General features: G+C 39.6%; 1 protein-coding gene across 11 annotated transcripts in view; it reads left to right on the forward strand.

The window, feature by feature from the left end:
* Positions 1–20,129, forward strand: part of SIPA1L1 (signal induced proliferation associated 1 like 1) — a 385,273-nt gene that overhangs the window by 155,739 nt on the left and 209,405 nt on the right. Inside the window, exon 2 of one of the 11 annotated variants that reach the window (XM_064374993.1) lies at positions 17,880–17,929. The exons of the other annotated variants lie outside the window; for them this stretch is intronic. The gene's annotated coding sequence lies outside the window, so the exon portion shown is untranslated. The remainder of the gene's footprint in view (positions 1–17,879; positions 17,930–20,129) is intronic. 11 annotated transcript variants of the gene reach the window in all.

Consider the following 20,129-nt stretch of genomic DNA (forward strand, 5'->3'; position numbering starts at 1 on the left):
CTGTGGTGTAACATGACCATTACTCACATGGGGTGCTGTGAAATGTGTATATGGAAGATTTACGTTCTGCATTTATGAGCATGAATAAACGTTACTGAATCAGGACCATAGGGATCATTTAGTTATAGAATCAGAAATCTGGTGATATGTTCACAGTTTCCTATTTTTATAAAACAGAGTAGTTTAAAAATGCACATACCAGCTTTCCTTTCTATTCCCTACCTCCTTTTCTGTTGTAGTTATATAGTAACACGTAAGGGCAGTTTGTAAGGACAAAAAGACACTATATTTTTAAAAATAAAAGATACTTTCTAGTGTAAGGCACATCATCATCTTATGTACTATTAAGGAAAAACAATGCTCTGTGAGGAATTGAGTTGAATCAGAAAACTTTTGAAAAAAGGCAAAAAAATTGAGCCTTCGAAACTATGTTACATTGCTAAGATGCCAGAAATTATAAGATGCATACTGATTTCAGTGATGATGAAGTGAAGAAAAATGTGAATTTTAGATCCCTTTCAAACATTCCCTGCTCTAACACAATTATTTTATTTGGAGTTTCACTTGGGACCTCTAACTTTTTTAGAAGTCAATAGAGAATCATTCATTTGAACTGTGGCTTGCCTTTTGCTAAAATACTGTTGTAGACATGTTCTAATCAGTATTTCGGACTTGAAGAAGATATGAAAATTTTTAATGAAGGATCACTTTTGTAGACAAATTTAGTGCTTTTTGGGAGCAGACAATGAAAAGCCACATTGTGCTTCATATAACCTGAGTTCTTGTGTTATGTGGCCTCCAAGAGCCATTTCGTAGTGTTCTTTCTCCTTTGCATTTTCAGTGTTTCTCTTTACTGACTATTCACTTTCCTTCTATTTTATACTTTAAAAAACTTTTCTCAACCTTCATTCTTTTCCAAACTATCACGGTTCTTTCTTTCTTCCCCTAGGTGATCAACAATTTCTTCTTTCCCTGCATTGCTCGGCTCACTCACAGATACTTCCCTACCTCATTTATTTATTAAGCATCTGTGTAAGATCAATGTCTCTACCATTTTGCAGAAATGGCTCACTCTTAGGTTCTTAGTAGCTTTCTAAGTTTCTGAAGCTGGTGACCTCTTTTTAGTTCATTTGTCAAAACTTGTCTTTATTGCTGTCTAACATTGGGATCTCGCAGCTCTCTCTCCTCTTTTTTTTTTTTTTTAGCACTGTTGCTATAGTTTTTTGTCTCTGTGCCAATCTTGTTATCCCGTGATGCCTAGATTTTGTTTCATCTACTCTATTATTAAAATAATATTGAAATATAAAATGCTTCATAAATGTATCACTCCAGTATAATACTTACTTGAACTTTGTGTTTTTATATCTTTGTCTTGGCCTTGTTTTTCATTGGTTACCACTGTACTTTTAATCTTGGAAGGTATGTTACAAGTTGAGCATCTCTAATCCAGAAATCGAAAATTTGAAGTGCTTTAAAATTTAAAAGTTTCTGAGCACCAACATGACGTCACAAGTGGAAATTTCCACACCTGACCTGATGTGACAGCTTGCGATTCATTGCTGGTTCAGTGTACACAAATGTTGTTTTGTGCACAAAACTATTGAAAATACTGTATGAAATTACCTTCAGGCTATGTGTATAAGGTATATATGGAACATAAATGAATTTTTGTGTTTAAACTTGGGTTCCATCCTTAAGATACCTCATTATGGATATGCAAATATTTAAAAAAAAAAAAACAGCTAAACCTAAAGTCTGAAATGCTTCTGATCCCAAGCATTTTGGATAAGGGATACTCAACCTGTATTCTATTTCCACCTTCACATGGTATCAGTTATTTTTCCAGGTTTGCACATGGTGTTCATTATCATCACATGAACAAAAAGTTATAGGTTATAGTTTTGTTGCTCCATAGTTTCCTATGTATGTCTATTGTTGGATAATTGACTTGTTTCCAGATTATTTGTTTTGCTTCAAAAACATTGTAGTAGAATGTATTTTTGTTTCTATAACCTTTTGCATCTGTTGTGTTATTTAGGTAAGATCCTTTTCTAAGAGTGCTGTTAATTACTTATCTAAGGATTATCAGCGGTTTGCTAAACATTACTTACAATAATATATATATACACACACACAAATATATGTATACACACACACAAATATATATATACACATACACATACACAAATATAGATGTATATTTATATATCTTTTTGATGGAATTTCGCTCTTTTCGCCCAGGCTGAGGCTGGAGTGCGGTGGCACGATCTTGGCTCACTGTGACCTCTGCCGCCCGGAATCAAGCAATTCTTTTCCCTCAGCCTCCTGAGTAGCTAGGATTGCAGGCGTCCACCACTACACCTGGCTAATTTTTGTATTTTTAGTAGGGATGGGTTTTCACCATGTTGGCCAGCCAGGTCTCGAACTTCTGACCTCAGGTGATCCACCTGCCTCGACCTCCCAAAGTGCTGGGATTTGGCTGAGCCATCGTGCCCGGCCAAATGTACAAAATATTATTTGCTAATTTAGTAGTTGTACAATGATGGTACTTCATTTTTGCTCTAATGTTTTTTTTTTATTGTTAATAAGGGTATTACTATGTGTTTAATATTGAATTTATATTTCCCTGTGAATTCTCTCCATATTATATCTCCCATTTATTTATCTTGTAATCTATTTTTTTTTTTTAAAACTGTTTTTTTTCTTCGACACAGGATCTCGTTATGTTGCCCTGGGTGGTCTGGAACTCCTGGGCTCAAGCGTTCCACCCACCTTAGCCTCCCAAAGTGCTGGGATTACAGGCATGAGCCACCTTACCCTGCCTATTTTGTAGTCTAATACAAACGCCATAGCAGATACACCTATTTTATATTGTAGAATTTCTAAATTATGTTCTTTTTAAGCCAAATGTGCAGAGGTACTAATGTTTATTCACAGTTTGATGGCTTTTGCAATGTAATGCTTTAAATTCTTCTAGGTTAAATGGGCCTTTTTGCTCTTCTCATGACATAAAAATTTAGAGGAAAATCTGGTAATTTTTCACTTTATTAACTGACCGTTTTTGTTATGATAGCACAATGTACTCTCATACAGTGCAGCAGTTGGAGGGAATTTTTGTTGTTAATTTATGCCTAATTTTTTTTTTCTGCCTGTTCATTTCATTTGAAAGTGCTTTTAACATGTAAGATGAAACTTGTCATATGATAATTCTGGTCAATGAAAAATGTCTTCTAAGACCTCAATACACATTTACATTGACAGTAATTAAGACATATATCTTTCTGTGTTAACCTTAACCAACTGATGTAGTACAGTTTCATGGGTAGTTTAGACTTGAATTTGGTTGTTAAATAGATTACAGTGGACCATCATCTCTTCCTATGGCTGAAGTGTCACAACTGAATGAATTTTTGCTGTCATCTTTTCGCCATCAATTTAACTCATTTTGAAATCTATCTTGACCATCTCACTCCTGGTACTTCCTTTTCCCTTACTGTTACGTACTGTTACCTTTCAGTTTCTCACAGTGACTTCAATTATGTTTATTTCTTAAAGTTCCTTCTTAATTGCCATCTCCTTTTAATACATTCTTTTTTGTGAGCTCAGTCTTCTTTCATTTTAACTTATATCAAGCTCCCCTAAAGTCATGACTCTAGCCTTGTCAGCCTTCTCTTACCAGCTAGAGGTCTGTGTTTTCAACTCCTCTTTTGACTCTGTCATCCTGCAGCAGACCCACCAACCTTTTATTTTATTTTATTTTTATTTATTTATTTTTTGAGACAGAGTCTTACTCTGTCTCCCAGGCTGGAGTGCAGTGGCATGATCTCAGCTCACTGGAACCTCTGCCTCCCAGGTTCAAGCAATTCTCCTGCCTCAGCTTCCCTAGTAGCTGGGACTACAGGCGTGCGCCACCACGCCTGGCTAATTTTTGTATTTTTGTAGTGACGGGGTTTCACCATGTTGGTCAGTCTGGTCTCGAACTCCTGACGTCATGATCTGCCCACCTTGGCCTCCCAAAGTGCTGGGATTACAGGCGTGAACCACTGCACCTGGCCGAGACTCACCAACTTAAGTGACCTCAGGGCCCTGGCCTACAATGGCAATAAGTAAAAGCAGGCCTTGCGGTAAGAAAAAATATTTTTCTACTGTAGGAGAAAAAGAGGACAAGTGGGATGATAGATGGCAGCCGGCATAAGCTCAAGGTGAGGAAGACAGTCTTGAGGAACGAGGAGAGGAGGAGAATGAGAGGGCTTATGCTGGCCATTGGCTCCAGCCACCATTGCTATTTGAGATTATGGCCTCAAAGCTATCAGATCTAACAGTTTTTTTAAATGAAGTTGTTAATCCGTATTTTCAGTTTAAATATGTGATTTTTAAAAATGGAGTTGAATTTCTGTGAAACACTACATGGGCCAAGGAAAATATGCCCATGGACAAAGTTCTATATACAGGCTCTTAGTTTGTAATCTTCTCCTATAAAGGTGGCACTTTAAGTTTGGTATGTTATCAACTATCCCTCCCCATTATTCTCTTGTTTCTTTGTTCGTATAATAGTAAAACCATGTATTCAGCTTTTTAACACCTCTTTACCTTATTACTTCTTTATTTGGGAAAGGGATCTGGGTCATGGGAAAGGCTTTTTGTGATTTAAAGGAAGTTTGTACATGTTTAGAAGCTGAAGAGAAACCAAAGAAGTGATTCCAGAAAGAGAAAAGGTATTAGAACACAGAGTATGTCCACTGGGGATGGCATCCGGGGTAGAGAAGCCAGCCACAGACTTCCAGGAGCTGATGCTGATTCACCCTGCATGCTTTTATTTCCCAATAATTATGTTTTAGCCAAAAAGTTTTCTGTTTTTCTTTTTATGGATAGCATATTTCCTCCAATTTCTTGAGGGAATGTATTGTACTTTGAAAAATGTAGTCTGTTTTTTTGTATGAATTTTTTTTTTAGGTATTCTTGAATTCAGTACTCCTTTCTGTGTTGCTGATTTTCATGGGATCAGTAGCGATTGTCGTAGATTTATTTGTAGTAAGTGGTAGAATAAGAAGTTGAATTCAGCTTTGCTGTATTCTTATTCACCTGGTAGAGCATGTTGACTCTTATTACAGAAGACATGGTGAGTGTACCTGTTGGGTATGGTAGATTTTCCTATAACGTGTGTGGGTTTTAATTCCCTGACTCGCCATCCAAGGCCTGCCCTGCTGCTTCTCCCAGCGTCGGCTGACATTGCCAGTTATTCCTGGATTCTGCTAGGAAAATTTATTTGACGGTCCATCCTCTTACTTGTAAGGAGTTACAGTTCTTTGGCCCTATGGGGTTTGTCCTCATGCTGTTTCCATATGCTTTCTATTTCTCACTGGTCTGGTCTGCTAATATCATCTTTATTAGGATTTCCTATACTTTATGAATTTGGTTTTTATTTTCTTATTAAGTTGAGATAGGATGGAAAACAGGCAAATTTGTAGGTTAAAAACAAAATCAACAAATTTGATCATCTAATTGGCTTTTATTCGTTATTCATGAGCTGGGAAGCATTACATCTACAGATTTGAAGCTCCATTGTGCATGGCAGAACAGTTGTGTTTTTGTAAGGTACCTTGAGCAAGATCAAGGAAACAGCACAATATAAAAGAGCAGATTTGTTAACATCAGGTTAGTTCAGCTTACTTTTCTTGTAAGGGTTAAAGCAAAAGAGACCGGAACATCTGGGTCATGCCAGTTCAGGTTGACTGGGCTCTTTCGGATTGGGTTTTGTGAATCTCCTGGGTTTTTTGGAAGCACTGGCCTGTTCGGAATTTATCTGTTCTTAAAGTTTCAACTCGATACAAGTGTCTCCACTTTGATCTCGCCTGCTGGAGCCAAATGCAGAAGCTCAGTTCAAAACAGTGGCCTCCCATAAATTTTATTTAACAGTTCTTGGCAACGTTGAACCAAAAATCTTTTCTCTTTATACAGGACACTTTTCTGTTTCCACTCATGCTAATTCCCCTTAGTTCCCCTTAGTTCTCCTCCCTCCCTCCCCTGCCCCACCTCCCTCCCATTCGTTGTCCAGGCTGGAGTGTAGTGGCACGATCTTGGCTAACTGCAGCCTCCACCCCCCAGGTTCAAGCAGTTCTGCCTCAACCTCCTGAGTAGCTGGGTAACAAGACGCCTGCCACCACACCCAGTGTGGTTTTTTTTTTTTTTTTTGAGACAGAGTTTAGCTCTTTACCCAGGCTGGAGTGCAATGGCGCGATCTCGGCTCATCACAACCTCTGCCTCCTGGGTTCAGGCAATTCTCCTGCCTCAGCCTCCCGAGTAGCTGGGATTACAGGCACGCGCCACTATGCCCAACTAATTTTTTTTTTTGTATTTTTAGTAGAGACGGGGTTTCACCATGTTGAACAGGATGGTCTCGATCTCTTGACCTCATGATCCACCCGCCTCGGCCTCCCAAAGTGCTAGGATTACAGGCTTGAGCCACCGCGCCCGGCCACCCAGTGTGTTTTTAGTAGAGATGGGGTTTTATGATGCTGACCAGGCTGGTCTCGAACTCCTGACCTCAGGTGATCCATCCACCTCAGCCTCCCAAAGTGCTGGGATTACAAGCGTGAGCCACCGTGCCTGGCCTACTCCCTCCCCTTTCTTTATGTACAAATCTCAAACATAATATACCATTTACTTTTAATATATCTGTGACATTGCTCATAAGATTATCTGGCATAGAATGTTTTTGCCCTGTTGTTTTCCCAGGGAAATATTGCCATGGGTGCATGTAGCTCAGTAACTCAAATCAAGGCCTAGGTTCATATTTGGGAAACAGTACCACTTCATAGCTGTGTCACCTTGTGTGAATTATGTCTTTAGCTCCTCCATCCCTCCTGAGAATTATGGATAATAACAGTATGTACCACTTAATGTTGGTATGAACCAATCAGATGAGACAGTCAAAGTAAAACACCTGGGACATAGTCCTGAAGCATTAGCAGCTTAAAACGGTTGGGTGAATGAGTACGTGCCTTGGCAGCTCAGCCCAGGTGTGACATTTTGTTTCACTTTGCCTGATTTTCTTCTAGCCGTCTTCCCCTTTTTCCAGACCCCACATCAGAACTAATGTTCCCTTGTCTTCCCCCAAAATGTTTTTCATATGGAGAGTGTAGTACGTTTCCCATGATCCTCTTTTGTGATTATTTCAGTCATTATGTATGGTCTTTCAGTAAACAAGGAATGCCTTTCTTCCCCAGGTGAATTGAATTAAAGTGCCTTTTTCCTTGAATGACTTAAAATTTAAAAACCTTTAAAACTAGTGTTTCCCATGTTGCCTAGTGTGACATAAGAAGTATATATTTAGTTTTTGACCCATGTTCCTGGCACAGATCTTCTAAAACTTCTAAAACCCCTGTGAACCTTCTTGACTGTCAGGGATGATAGAAGTATCTTTTTTTTAATCTTTCCTTTTGAGACAGGATCTCACTCTGTTGCCCAGGCTGTAGTAGAGTGGTGCGAACACGGCTCGCTGCTGCCTCTACCTTTTGGACTCAAGCAGTTCTCCTGCCGCAGCTTTCCTAATAGCTGATACTATAGGCATGGGCCACCATGCCTGGCCAAATTTTTGATTTTTTTTTTTTTTTTTTTGCAGAGATGGGGGTCTCACTTTGTTGCCCACGCTGGTCTAGAACTCCTGGGCTCAAGCAATCTGCCTGCCTTTGCCTCCCAAAGTGTTGGAGGCATGAGCCATTGCTCCTGGCGGGAGCATTTTTTGTTACAGTATTTGATCTTGGTCCCTGGTTCCTGACAGAGCTTCTAAGACACTTGACCTCTCAGGAGTGATAAGAGTGTCTTTTTGTATATTAATATGATGACTGGTGGTTGAAAGCCTCTGAACAGCTTTAGAATGGGGATTGGTTTCCAGGATAATCAATCATGCAATTAGAGGTTTGCAACTTTCCATCCCATCCCCTTAGATGCATGGAGGGAAGATGGGAACTCTCTAAAAGGACAGTCTTAGAGAGCTTCTGGGTTGGTGAACACATGCAGGTGCTGGAGGGTGCTGTGCCCTGAGAGGGCTTCCCTCCTCCGTTACCCCATGCTATGCATCTTCCATTTGGCTCACTTGTATCTTTGTAACAAACTGGTGAATGTAAGTACCTGTTTTCTGGAGTTTGTGAGTCCTTCTAGGAAATTCTCGAACTCAAGTAGAGGGTCAGGAGAAACTCCCTTCCCACCTCCCATGCAGTTTATTTTCTGTAGGTAAAAAATACCTGAGGCCTGGACTTGGTGATTATCATCTGAAGTAGGAGCATCCTTGTGGGATCTGAGCGACGAGGACTAAACTCTGACCTTTTTGTCTCTTGCCCAAATTCCTACAGGGGTCTGGGGAGTCACTCTTCATAAACCATAAAATCTCATCAGCTGAATTTTACTTAACCAGCCTGACTCTGGCATAACATCACAGGAAATAAGGAAATGAAAATATTTTACCTTAAAGTATGTTCTTTGCCATATTTTGAAGTGGCCCTGCAAAGCCATCTTCTGTGTGTGTGGTGGGGGTGGGGTGGGAATGTGCATCTATAAAGAATCTCTGTTAACTAGATCTTTCCCCTTCCAGGCCCTTCCAGTCCTGAAGTCATTAGCTGAGAGTCTAGCACCTTTTAAAGGTCTGACCATCTGTTGTCTCTCTGGGCGGTCACCTGTGAGACTTCATCTATGTGTTAAGAACCTTTTTCTCCACAACCCCTTATCTTAACGCAAATACTCCTTTCTATTTATTCCAGGTCTTTAGTTAATAACTACTTCAACCAATTGCCAATTAGACTTTGAATCCACCTGAGACCCACCTCCTGCTGCCCCCTAAAGTTGTCCCACCTTTCCAGATCGAACCAATGTGTATACCTCACATCTATTATTGATGTCTCATGTCTCCCTAAAATTAAGCCGAAACCCAACCACCTTGGGCACATATTCTCGAGACCTCTTGAGACTGTGCCTCAGGCCATAGTCACTCATATTTGTTTCAGAATAAATCTTTTCAAGTATTTTACAGAGTTTGGCATTCTTCATCAGCAACTAACTGCAGGTAGACAGTGTCACCATAGAATTGAACTGCATGACATCTGGTTGGTGTCTTGGCGTCTGCCAAGAATCAGACACTTGGTTGTTGTGGAACTCCCCATATCCTAGTTGATGATTTGATGTTGGAATTTGTTGGTGGTACATAGAAGAAACATAGTGTTTCTTTTTACCTAGTGTATCAGTTAAGGTTCTCCAGAGTGTATGTGTTTATAAATACAAATATATTTGTATGTGTAAAGACAGAGACACTGAAATTGATATTGAGGGATTTTTGTTTTGTTTTAGGGGCAAGGTCTCACTCTGTTGCCCGTTTTGAGTGCAGTGGTGCAGTCATAGCTCACTGTAACCTCAAACTCCTGGGATCAAAGGTTTCAGTCTCTTGCCTCAGCCTCCCAAGTATCTGGGACTAAAGGCACGTACCATTGTGCCTAGGTAATTTTTAAATTTTTCTGTAGAAATGGGGTCTTGCTGTCTTCCTAGGTTGGTCTCAAACACCAGAGCTCTAGTGATCCACTTAGGCTTCCCAAAAGACAGGGGTTACAGGAGTAAGCCTGTGAGACTGGCCTGACTGACTTATTTTAAGAAAGAAATTGGCTTACTCAGTTGGGGGATGGCAAGTCAGAAATCTGTAGGGCAGGCTAGAAACTCAGGCAGATGATGCTGCGGTCATGATGCAGAATTTCTTCCTTGGGAGTCAGTCTGCTGCTGTTGCTCTTAAGGCTTTTTGTTACCGGTGGTGAATCCATGCAGGTCTGCAGCAACCTCAATTTTTGCCTCCTCAGAAGAAAGAATTTTACTGAGGGGCATAAGGCAGAAGAAGATACCCAGGCAAGTTTTAGAGCAGGAACATAAGGAAGGAAAGTACACTTGGAAGCGGCCCAGCATCTGCAGAGATACTGAGGGCGACTTGAAGGACAAGTGCAGGGTTTGACCTTTTGACTTGGGTTTTATATGGTGGCATACTTCCAGGGTCTGGTGTCTGTTCTCCTCTGATTCTTCCCTTGCGGTGGGTTGTCTGTATGCACAGTGGCCTGTTAGTGCTTGGGAGGGGAGCATGTGCAGTGTGTTTACTGGAGTTGCACTTCCCTTACCAGCAGAATGTCCCTGGAAGGTCATCCTCTGCCATTTTGCCTCTTAATGTGCATGCTTGTGGTTATTCGCCCAACCCTTGAGAACTTACTAGGAAGCTGCTGATACCAGTTTCAGATGTTTCCCGTCTGTAGGGAGACTTCCTTTCCCTGGTGCTGCCTGTGACCTATTAATATTCTAGTAAGGCAGTGTGACAACTGCCAGACCACCACCTGATGGTTGCCTAACTTTACTGGTGGGTGTGGGGGCCCACTCCTGCCCTGTATATGTCTGACTAACTGCCCCCTCTGATACTTTCACCTGACTGGATGAGGCCCACCCACGTTGTGGAGGATAATCTTCTTTACTTAAAGCAATTGATAGTAGATGTTAGCTCCCTCTACAGAATACCTTCACAGCAACACCAAGATTAGTGTTCTATTAAATAACTAAGTGCTGTAGACACCCCACATTACATGGAAAACTAACCATCACACCTAGTGTGCTCTTAATCAGTGTAAAAGACACTGTGTGCTAAGTATTACACCAATAGATTTTAGACTGTAGATACTGATACCAACAAACATCCAGTGAATGTTTATGCCTCAGGTTCTCAAAAACAATTCTGTTTGTAGTGATAGGAGAGCATGTATGGTGATGGGGAGTTCTGTGCATGTTTCTCCTACTTGTCTGAGGAGGCTGTCTTCCCCCATTTTGAGTAGTTAAATATGAAAGTTATGATTTGATCCTATTTCCTTCATGCTTATGTTTAGTGAAAAGATCTGTATATTGGCTAAATTCCAAAAATTTTATAAAGAACCTGGTTATTTAGAATTCAGGCCAAATACACAGTTGTTACCGTAGAGAGGAAAGCAAACATTGCTTTCTGATTTATTCAGAGTGCTCTGAAGGAGAGAATGGAGAATTCGTGTAGCAAAATTATGGCTTAATAAATTCAATGATTGTTAAGCTGATACACTTAGTACATACCCTTGAGAATGAAAACTAATGGTTTGCTGAAACACATCTCTAGTGTATTCTGTAGCAATTCATTTCTTCTGTTAACCTGTATAATTGCTTTTTACATAAGTAAAGATGTCACCTCTACTTAAAATGAAAATCTCTTCTATGGGCTATGGAATTGCTCTTTTTGAAATAGTGCTGTTAGAAAGTAAACAGTGAATTAGAGCTGAATCAGCTAGAACTGTCGCTTGATGTCTCTATGTAACTTACCATCTGTTTTAAAGATTTTGTACATACTGTTACCCATATAAAGTATGGTCCCTAATATTCTAAATTCTTAACATTATTAGATAACATTGGTTTTTTTGAGATGAAGTCTTACTGTGTTGCCAAGTCTCTAGTGCAATGGCATGATCTCGGCAACCTCCACCTCCTGGATTCAAGCCATTCTCCTGTCTCAGCCTCCCAAGTAACTTGTATTACACGCACATGGCACTGCGCCCAGCTAATTTTTTTTTTGTTTAGTACAGACAAGGTTTTGCCATGTGGGCCAGGCAGTCTTGAGCTCCTGACCTCAAGTGATCCACCTGCCTTGGCCTCCCAAAGTGCTGGGATTACAGGCGTGAACCACCGTGTCTGGCCTATTATATAACATTTAAACCCAAGAAAAGTAGATAGTTATCTTTGATGCCAAATTCAACTATGTACTTTATGATGTTTTCAAACTGTTAAAATATGTTAACTTTAAGTGGTGTAAAGAACCCTTTGCTTTAAGGGTGGTTACTAGGCCTGTAAGTGCACCTCACTCTAACTTGGGTCAGATCAGCTTGGCAGTGGTGACACCAGTGCTGATTGAAATCAGAGGCATCATGCATGGAACTCTAAGCATTCTGCTCATGCAAGGTGGCTTTTGGTTTTGTTTTAAAATCCAGTTATATTGACTTGAAGAGTTTAATTTTTTTGGTTGAAATATGCTGTTCTTAAATATGTATATGTTTAAACAAATTCATAGTCTACTTGGTCTGAGCCCAAGAGAAACAATCTCATGTGTCCTTGTAGCTAACTAATAAAATAGCAGGATTTTTGTTTTAACTTTGTTGTTGTTGGTATTGAGACAGGGTCTTGCTCTGTTGCCCAGGCTGGAGTTAAGTGACATCATCAAAGCTCACTGCAGCCTTGACCTCGTGGGCCCAAGTAATCCTCCCACCTCAGCCTCCTGAGTAGCTGGGACTACAGGAATGTGATGCCATATTTGGCTGATTTTTAAATTTTTTGTAGAGATTAGGTCTCCCTGTATTGCCCAGCCTGGGCTAAAGCAATCCTCCTGCCTGAGCCTCCCAAATAGTTGGGATTATAAATGTGAGACTTAATTTTTTTTAAATACCTTTTTTTGGCTGGGTGTGGTAGCTCATGCCTGTAATCCCAGCACTTTGGCAGGCCAAGGTGGGTGGATCACTTGAGGTCAGGAGCTCAAGACCAGCCTGGCCAACATGGCAAAACCACATCTCTACTAAAAATACAAAAGCTAGCCGAATGTGATGGCGGGCCCCTATAATCCCAGCCACTCAGGAAGCTGAGGTGGGAGAATTGCTTGAACCCGGGAAGCAGAAGTTGCAGTGAGCCAAGATCTCACCACTACACTCCAGCCTGGGCAACAGAATGAGACTTTGTCTCAAAAACAAAACAAAACAAAACAAAACAAAACAAAAAAAAACCCTTTTTTTTTTCTTTTGAAAAACCAGTGTGAATGGTGCTTTCTGAAGTGTTTTAATTGAACTTTGGGAATGTAAGTACCTTCTGTAAATAAAAATAACATCTATGGTTTTGTTTTATTTTGTTTAGTGTGTGCCATGAATTCACTATCATTTTTAAAACTGGGGACCACATCATTATATCTTGGTGGACTTAAATTGTATATGTTTTGGAAACATCTAAAATACCTAGTACAAAACTTTTGGGAAGGTTTTAATGACTATTAAGTGATACTGACCCAGCCTAAAGTAAGTTTGTAATGTAATTAAAAAAAACTTTTTTTTGGTTTATTACAAATTTCTTTCTGCAGAAATACTGAGGGACATTGTCTTCTTGAGTTTTTCTGTTTGATGCATTTAACATCATAGTTCACTGATTTTCCTACAAACAAAACCACATTCTGTTTTCTTATTTTACTATTGGAATTTGAGTTGTTTGCAGTTTTCTGTGGTTATGAACAATTATATGTGTCTCCGGGCGACACATCTCTCAGTGAACATAAATTTAAGAGTGAAATTGCTGGATGGTAGGATATGCCATACCATCTGTCTACCTAACATCTTGACTGTCTTTCAAAGTGATTGTACTAATGTACATTCCCACCAGAGCATCTGAATGTTTTCCATTGCCTCACATCTTTGCCACATTCTTGACATTGTTTGACTTTTTAAATTTAGTGAAGCTAGTAGATGTGTAAAGGTGCTTTGAATTTATGTTTTCCTAATTACTAAGAAAGGAAACTGAGCATCATTTTTTGTATTTAAGGACTTTTTGTGTTTTCTTTTCTAACTTTTATCTATTTTTCTCTTGGATTGTTTGTCTTACACATTTTTAAGAGTTATACATTCTAGATACTTATATTTTGTTGATGATATGATTTCTAATTTGTGACTTATCTTTTTATTTTCTTGATGGTATCCTTTAATGAACAGAAGTTTTTTATTTTAATGTAGAATGAGGCCAGGTACAGTGGTTGGCCGGACATAGTGGCTCAGGCCTGTAATCCGAGCACTTTGGGAGGCTGAATTGCTTGAGCTGAGGAGTTGGAGACCAGCCTGGGCAACATAGTGAAACCTCATTTTTACAAAAAATACAAAAATTAGCCGTGTGTGATGGCTCACACCTATAGTCCCAGCTACTTGGGAGGCTGAGGTGGGAGGATTACTTGAGCCTGGGAGGTGGAGGTTGTAGTGAGCCAAGATCACACCACTGTACTCCAGCCTGGGCAACAAAGGGAGACCATCTCAAAAAAAAAAAAAAAAAAAAAGTTTTGTATTTTATTTTTTACATGCAAGTCTTTAAGTTTGTTTTTATATAGAGAGTAGAACAGGAATGTAGTATAATTTCCCTCCACATGCATAACACGTTTACAAGTACCATTATTAAATAATTCAGTCTTTCTCTATTAATCTGCAAGTCTTACTGTGTTATAATTAATAGTTTGTATGGCAGATCCTCTCATTAGTGTTGTGTTCATGTGTGGTATCTTGATTCTTCTTTGGCTTTTGATTTTTCATGTGAACTTCATATACAGTCAGCTTGTCAAGTTTTTTCTTTTTGTCTGCTTTTTGTTACTAGTATTGGCACCATTGATTGGAATTTGTTGAGTTTTTTTTTAAAAAAGTATCCTGCTGGATGTAGTGGTTCACGCCTGTAATCCCAGCACTTTGGGAGGCTGAGGCAGGCAGATTGCTTGAGCCCAGGAGTTTGGTACCAGCCTGGGCAACATGGCAAAACACTGTGTATTAGTTCATTTTTATGCTGCTGATGAAGACATATCCAAGACTGGGGAAAAAAAAAGAGGTTTAATTGGACTTACAGTTCCACATGGCTGGGGAGGCCTCAGAATCAAGGCAGGAGACAAAAGGTACTTCTTACATGGTGGTGGCAAGAAAAAATGAGGAAGAAACAAAAACAGAAACCCCTGACAAGCCCATCAGATCTCATGAGACTTATTTACTATTATGAGAATACCTTGGGAAAGACGGGCCCCTATGATTCAGTTACCTTCCCCTGGGTCCCTCCCGTAATGTGGAATTCTGGGAGATACAATTCAACTTGAGATTTAGGTGGGGACACAGCCAAACTGTATCACTCCATCCCTACAAAATCTAGAAAAATTACCCGGTTGTGGTGGCGTGCGCCTGTAGTCCCAGCTGCTCGGGAGGCTGTGGTGGGAGTATCAGGAGGTTCATGCTGCAGTAGTGAGCTGTGATCGCACCACTGCACTGCAGCCTGGGCAACAGAGTAAGACCCTACCTTTAAAAAAAAAACCCTCCCAATAGAATCCTGTGGATGTAGATGTATAACACATATGCATTTATATTCCCTAGCACTGCCCATTGACAGTGCCTAGAAGTATCTCCCAATAACAGTGAACATACCTGGTACCCGAATCTTGATTTCTAAATACAATTCTCTAATAAAAGGAACCAGTACTCCTTGGAGAAATGAGACTGAAACATGTAGTTTCAGAAAATGAGGAAATGATTTTTAAATAAATGATCTGGTAATGTCAAAATGACCTAGAATCCATCTCGAAGGGGTTTCTACTGGCCAAATCTGGGAAGGTTGTGCTACCAAACAAATAGTGATAGCGATTGCCAGATACAGTGCCTCATGCTTGTAATCCCAGCTACTTGGGAGGTTAAGGCTGGAAAATTGTTTGAGGCTAGGAGTTTGAGACCAGCCTGGGCAACATAGTGAAACCCTGTCTCTAAATAAGTGAATTAAAAAAAAATAGCCAGATATGATGTCACACACCTGTAGTCCCAGCTGCTCAGGAGACTGAGACAGGATTATTGCTTGAGCCCAGGAGTTTGAGTGAATTATGATCACACCACTGCACTCCAGCCTGGGTGACAGAGTGAGACTTAGTCTCTTAAGAAAAAAAAAAGATGGATTGATTGATTATAGTAGTGATTAATTATAGTAAACAATAATAATAATGGATTATAACCCACTTAATGAATTAATGAATAACATAAATGTAAGAATGAATAAATGATTAGCTAAGTGTGGTGGCACACACCTGTAGTCTTAGCAGCTGAGGACAGGAGGATTGCTTGAGCCCAGGAGATCAAGGCTGCAGTGAACTGTGATTGTACCACTGCACTCAAGCTTGGGTGAGAGAGCAAGGACCCTGTCTCAAAAAAATTAAAAAAAAAAATTTTTTTTTTTTAAATAATGAAATGCAGAAGCTGGGCAGGGTGGCTCATGCCTGTCTCAGCACGTTGGGAGGCCGAGGCGGGCGGATCACAGGGTCAAGAGATCGAGACCATCTTGGCCAACATGGTGAAACCCTGTCTCCACTAAAAAATACAAAAATTAGCTGGGTGTAGTGGTGCCCACTTGTAGTTACAGCTACTCAGGAGGTGGAGGTTCCAGTGAGCAGAGATTGTACCACTGCACTCCAGCCTGGCGACAGAACGAGACTCTGTCTCAAAAAAAAAAAAAAGAAATGCATTAATTGAAAGCTTGATGAGGAACCAGATGTTTATATAGTTTGAGATTACCTTTTTATGAAATACTAATTACAAACAGGGAAAGAATAAGTAACTCTACAGTGGTGGAAGCCTGGCAGATACCACCTTAATCAGTTAATCAGAGCGAACATCATTGGTAAGAATACAAGTCAAAATTGTTTGTCACTGATAGGATGCCATGAGAACACAGTATTCTTTCTGTGATATTCTTGCTAGTGTTTTTGCTTATTATTTATTCTATTTTTAAATAAATGTTATTGAAGTATGATATGCACACAGAAAGAACACAGATCTTAAATGGATAGGTCAATGAATTTCAAAAATTGGACTCATCCAAGAAACCAGCCCTAAGATCAAGAAAATGAAGTGTCATTTCTAGAAGCCCCTGATGGGACTCTTACTAGTTATAGCAGTGATTAGTTTTGCCTGGCATTGAACTTTATGTAAATGGAATTAGGTAGTATATACTTTTGTATATGGCTTTTTTCTTTCAGCATTACATTCATGATGATTCATGTTGCAAGTAGCAATATTTTATTACTTTTATTGTTACAGCATTCTGTTATATGGAACTCCTCAATTACTATTTTTTTCTTTCTTATTATGTATTTTTGAGACTGGGCCTCTTTCTGTCACCTAGGCCGGAGTGCAGTGGTGCAATCTCAGCTCACTGCAACCTCCATCTCCCAGGCTCAGGTGATCCTCCCACCTCAGCCCCCTGAGTAGCTGGGACTACAGGAATGTTTTGCTAATTTAAAAAATTTTTTGTAGTGATGGAGTTTCGCCATGTTGCCCAGGCTGGTCTCGAACTCCTGGACTCATGCAGTCTGCCTGCCTCAGCCTCCCAAAGTGCTGGGATTACAGGTATCAGCCACTGTGCCCAGCCTATCTTTTCTTTCTGCTGTGGATGTACACTGCAGTGTTTTTGGCTGTTATGAATTGCATTGCTATGAACATCCTTATTTATGCTGTAGGGGAGAAAGATTTCTGTTTCTTACCAATGGCTAGGTACATGGCTGACATCCTATGACAAAAGACAGATTAACAAGAGAGAAGCATACAAATTTATTAATATAAATTTTACATGACACAGGAGTCTTCAAGAATGAAGATCCAAAGAAGCAGGGACATCTCTGTGTCTTTATGCTAAATTTGATGATGATTGGGCAGTTATGCAGAAGGATGATTGGACAAGGTCGGGTATGATATAGTGGTAATAAACTAGACCTATTTGTCCAGCTGCTCCGTGTCCCTGTGTCTTCAGAGATAAGGGCATTCTTTTCCTATAGGTATAAGGAGGATACCTATGGAATGAAGGTCTTATGACCTACTTTGGAGGAAGGCTAGAGAATTCTTTTATGGCCTACTTCATAGTAGAAGGACAGGAGAAAGTTGCTTCTGTGGTTTTCTCAAATGCTAAGAATGCCATATTTTGGAGTAGCGTATGTTGAACCCCATTAGTATCTTTTGCTACAAATATGTGTCCATTTATGCTGGCTGTCTACCTAGGTGTGAAATTGCTGAGTTATAACATATTCATTTGTTCAACTTTAATAGATGCTGCCAATTTTCCGAAGGAGCCGTATCAGTTAATGCTGCTACCAAAGGTATAAGAGAGTCCCATTTACTCCACATTCTTAGTGACATGGTTTAATTTCAGCCATTCTAATGGGTATGTAGTGGCACCACCTTGTGATTTATTTCTGATGACGAATGGGGTCAGTCATCTTTCATCTGACTGTTAGCCCTTTATTTGGTTGTCATCTTTTGTGTGGTATCACCCTTCATCTGCCTTATAGGTCTGTCATCTGGGATCATTTTTCTGCTGTGGAAAAATGTGTCTATTGATGGTAAAATCTTGGTTTTGTTTGCCTGAAAATGTTTATTGTTCTAGAAGGAGTTCTCTCTAGCTATGTAATTCTGGGTTGATAGTTCTCTTAGTTTATTCAAAATAATAGTTCTCTCTCTTTTGTGGCTTCCATTGTTGCTGCTGGGAAATAAGCCATCACCTTAATTGGTATACATTTGTAGGCGATTTTCTTTTCTTTCTACTGCTTTTAAGATTGCTTTTTATTTAGTGGCCTGTAGTTTTCCTCTTAGGTCTCTTGGTATTGATTTTTCACTTGCTTCTTGTTTGCCGGCCTATCTGGATTCAAGGATTGGCGTCATTTGTACCAGAGAGTTTCTCCATTATGTTCGTCTAGTACAGTTTGAGTGTCCTTGATCTGAAATGCTTGAGACCAGAAGTGTTTTAGATTTCAGGTTTTTTCAGATTTTGGAATATTTGTACTATACTTTGCAGTTGAGCATCCCTGTCGGAAAATCTGAAAACCTGAAATACTGTAGTGAACGTTTCCTTTGAGCGTCATGTGTTGCGTCAGTACTCAAAAAGTTTGGACCATTTCAGATTTCAGATTTTCTGATTTGGAATGCTCAAGTTGCACTCCTTTTAGGCAAATGTTAGGTCTATTCACTCTGTCATCTATGCTTCTTAATCTCTCTTCTTGCTTTGTTGCCCAGGCTGGAGTGCAGTGGCACAATCTCGGCTCACTGCAACCTCCGCCTCTTGAGTGTAAGCGAGTCTCCTGCCTCAGCCCCCCGAGTAGTTGGGATTACAGACTACCGCCACCACACCCAGCTAATTTTTGTATTTTTAGTAGAGGTGAGATTTCACCAGGCTAGTCTTAAACTCCTGACCTCAGGTGATCCACCTGCCTCAGCCTCCCAAAGTGCTGCGATTACAGGTGTGAGCCACTGTGCCTGGCCTTAATCTCTCTTTTTAAGGTTTGCGTTTTAAAGTTCAGTTATCACGTTTTAAATTTCTCTACTGTTTGTTTCTTTTTCCATACTGTTTGGTTATTTACAGTCCCTTATTTGCTCATATTTTCAAACTTCTCATTTATACATATGTGCATTTATTTTTTTTTGTAAATATCACACTTTAATATTTGGCATAGAGAGAAAAAAGCCTGAAACTAGACTTTAGATGAAGGTTATGACTCAGAATCTTTTGGCTGTCTATATTTTTCTTTTTTCGCTTTTCATTTTAACACAATCTCAGAATTTTTTAAAAAAAGATACATCAAACAACTTTCATCTACTATTTGTCCACCTTCCCCAAATGTCAATATCTTATATAACTACAGTAAAATTATCAAAATCAGGTAATTAACATTGATAGGATACTATTAACTAATCTCTACACTGCATTTGTTTTTTGTCAGCTATTCCAATAATGTCTTTTGTCTGGACCGTGTCCCAATCCAGGATCAAACATTGCATTTAGTTGTTATATTTCCTTATTTCCTTTAATCTGTGGTGTTTGTCAAATGGTGGTTTTTCTGCTTCCATTATTCTTTTTACGTGTTTCCACTGAAATTCTATAAAAAAGAGCTTGGCCTTCTCTTCCATGTACTTATACATTCACTTATTTATTTTTTATCACTATGGACTTGTGGATGTTTGTTTTATCCTATAGGTTATAATCCATTAAATTGTCCCAGATTTGGCCTCTTCAGTTTGGTTCCACTTCCTTTTAAGAATACCCCATCTTTTTTGAGGACTTCTTACTTCTTGGCACTACAAGATATTTCAGGCTCACCTGGTATTTTTCCTGTCCCAGTTTTGCAGCCAGACATCTCTCCAAATAGTCCTCGTTCTTTTTATTGAAGGATGATGTTTATAAACCACCGTCTGGGTGCTAATTGTGCTATTAAGATGTAATTACCCTTAGGCTCTCTCAGAGGACAGAGCTAGGAAATGAATATATGTATGTTTACACATATCTGCATTTGTCTGTTCCTGTCT

This window comes from Aotus nancymaae, unplaced genomic scaffold, assembly GCF_030222135.1.
Source record: "Aotus nancymaae isolate 86718 unplaced genomic scaffold, 86718_ANA_hifiasm-v0.15.2.pri h1tg000011l, whole genome shotgun sequence".
Taxonomy (NCBI): domain Eukaryota; kingdom Metazoa; phylum Chordata; class Mammalia; order Primates; family Aotidae; genus Aotus; species Aotus nancymaae.